Consider the following 2630-nt stretch of genomic DNA (forward strand, 5'->3'; position numbering starts at 1 on the left):
TCATCCCTGAGCACACCCACCAGTCTGTCTCCGGCTCTCCCTCCCACTTTCCCATACTTTCCTCCCCATCAGGTCCCGTTCAGCGAGGGACATGGCTCTGCCGTGGCTCTGGTTGTCTCCACTGCGGTTACAACAGGGTTAAAGCTGAGGTTTCTAATCGCTCCCGTGAGGTCTTATTACCTGTTGATTAGGTCCTTTTGGGATCAGCATCAAACCGACAACAATAATAAACACTCCCTTCTAGGAACTCGGTAATGACCCTGCCTGCCCCACAGGCCTGGTGGCTATGGGGAGGGGCAATGTGTGGGCTTGGAAATGGCAGGCCATGCCAGGGGGCATTTCCTGGAGATTTGGGGGTGCAGGCACAGAGGGGCAGCTAACAAGCTGATGGGGACCAGCTTGAGATTTCTGGCTGGCTGGAGGCACCTCCGCTGTTACAGCACCAGGCGCTCAGAGAGGACCCTCCACAGCCAGCCCAAGAGGTGGAGCCGGGTGGTCTTCCCACAAGACTTGAGGACTTTATGGAGAACGGTCTGCTAACTATTTCATGTGTATTTCTCCAAACTTTTTCCCATGTACACATAAACGTGAGGAAGCGAGTGAGTGTGTGTGTAGTTTCAGTGATTTACTATAAAAATGGGATCATACTAAGCATTTTGTTTGGCAAATTGCTTTTTTTTTTCCACCTAACAATCTCTCTTGGACACCTTTCCCTCTCAGTGCATAAAGTTTTGCCTCAATGTGGTAAAGAGCTTTATAGTAAATCTAGAATAAGAACAAAGCAAAAACATTTAACCATTCTGTTGTTGTTGAACATTTTGACCATCTCTGACTTCTTGGTATTACAGATACAGCTACAATGACATCCTTATACATATGCTCATGTACGGGAGCCAGTATATGTTACAAAAAGTTGTACCTATTTGCACACTCAACAGTAATGTCTAAGTGTGCCCTTTCCATGGCTCCCGGATAGTACAGTTTTAGCTATTTGTGACAATTCAGTTGTAAGAAAGTATATGTCAGTGATATTTTAATGTGTACTTCCTTGATAGGACATTGCATTTATTATGTAGTTAAAAATAAATAATTTAAACCTAAAGAAAAATTGCAAGACTAATCCAAAGAATTCCTGCCCACCCTTTGAACAAGCTCACCAATTCTTTACATTTTGCCCAACTGTTTTAGTATTTTTTTCTCTCTCTCGGTTTATATCTGTGCTGTCCGATATGGTAGCCACTAGCCACACGTAGCTATTTATGTTTAAATTGAATAAAATTAGTAATTTAATTCCTCAGTTACATTAGCCATAGCTCGAGTGCTGGGTGGTCATGTGTAGCTCTTGGCTTCCATATTGTCGGAGCAGGTACAGAACATTTCCATCCTCGTGAAAAGCTCCACTGGGAAGCTCTGAGTTATATGAATGCATATTTTTGAGCCATTTAAGAGTCAGTTGGAGAAATCGCATATATTTATCCCTAAACACTTCAATGTGTACTTCCTAAGGACAAAAACATTCTCTTACACAACCACAGTACTATGATCTAAATCAGGAAATTTAATATCAAAATGACATTATCTGACGCACTGACCCTATTTGAATTTCATCAAATGGCCCAATATGTTTTTTTATGGCTATTGTTTTTCCTGGTCCAGGATCAAATCCAGGATCAGTCCTTGCATTTAGTTGTCATAACTCTTTATACCATTGTATTTTAAGAATTAAGTATTTAAGTATTAAGTCCAGACTATGAAATCCTCTGGGGTGTATAGTAGGTCTCATTTATCTTTCCAAGCCCAGCATTTAGAACAGGGCTGAGACTAAAGTCGATGATTGGAAAAATGACCAGATGAATGAATTTCTGTCCCACCTCTTATTTTATGCTAATTATCATCATTCCTCCTCCTTCCCTGAAATCAAACAGAAAAGGGCTACATACATATGATTGTTTTGGAAACATATTATCAAAAAGACATCTCAAAAAAAAAGGTGTTAGTAGTAGGGCTGTAGACTGGCACCAGTCTTTGGAAGAAATTGTGGCAACGGATATTTTGAAAAAGTAGTCCTTGGGGTGTGCTCAGAGCAGGGATGCTGAAGAAATGGTTCTTCTGTTTATAGCACACCCAACAGGAATCCGGGCTCACTGTGACAAGGGGTACAAGACTTGCAGCTTCCCTACGAGCAAATACCTACATGTGTCCCCTCTGCACCTGCCCATGGCTGCTGAGCAGGACCAGTGGGACAGGGCTCAATACTGGAAGAAAAGCTGCAGCATTTAGAGGGGGAGTTTGCCACTGAAAGCCTGTCTAGCCCACACATGGGTGGGCCAGGAGTGGTCTTACAGACATAAAGGCTTTGAACCTCTCTTCTCAAGGAAAAGAAAGGAAGATTAGATTCCAACTGTATGCCGTTCTGGAAAAGGCAAAACGATGGAGACAATAAAAAGATCCACAGTTGCCAGGAGTTTGAGGAAGAGGGAAGAAGAGCACACAGACTACAGAAGTCTTTCAGAGCAGTGAAAACACTTTGTATGACATTGTAATGATGGGTATATGTCATTATACTTTTGTCCAAGCCCACGGAATGTGTAACACTAGTCACTTCACTAGAGTGAACCCTAAGGTGAACT

General features: G+C 42.4%; 1 non-coding gene across 1 annotated transcript; it reads left to right on the top strand.

Annotated features, from left to right (window-relative positions):
- The first annotated feature begins 2069 nt into the window (after nt 1–2069).
- LOC116155026 (small nucleolar RNA SNORA11) lies at nt 2070–2198 on the top strand. The gene has a single exon (XR_004139059.1). It is a non-coding gene; the product is annotated as a small nucleolar RNA SNORA11 (small nucleolar RNA).
- Nucleotides 2199–2630: the final 432 nt, after the last annotated feature.

Source organism: Camelus dromedarius, chromosome 9 (assembly GCF_036321535.1).
Source record: "Camelus dromedarius isolate mCamDro1 chromosome 9, mCamDro1.pat, whole genome shotgun sequence".
Classification (NCBI taxonomy): Eukaryota; Metazoa; Chordata; class Mammalia; order Artiodactyla; family Camelidae; genus Camelus; species Camelus dromedarius.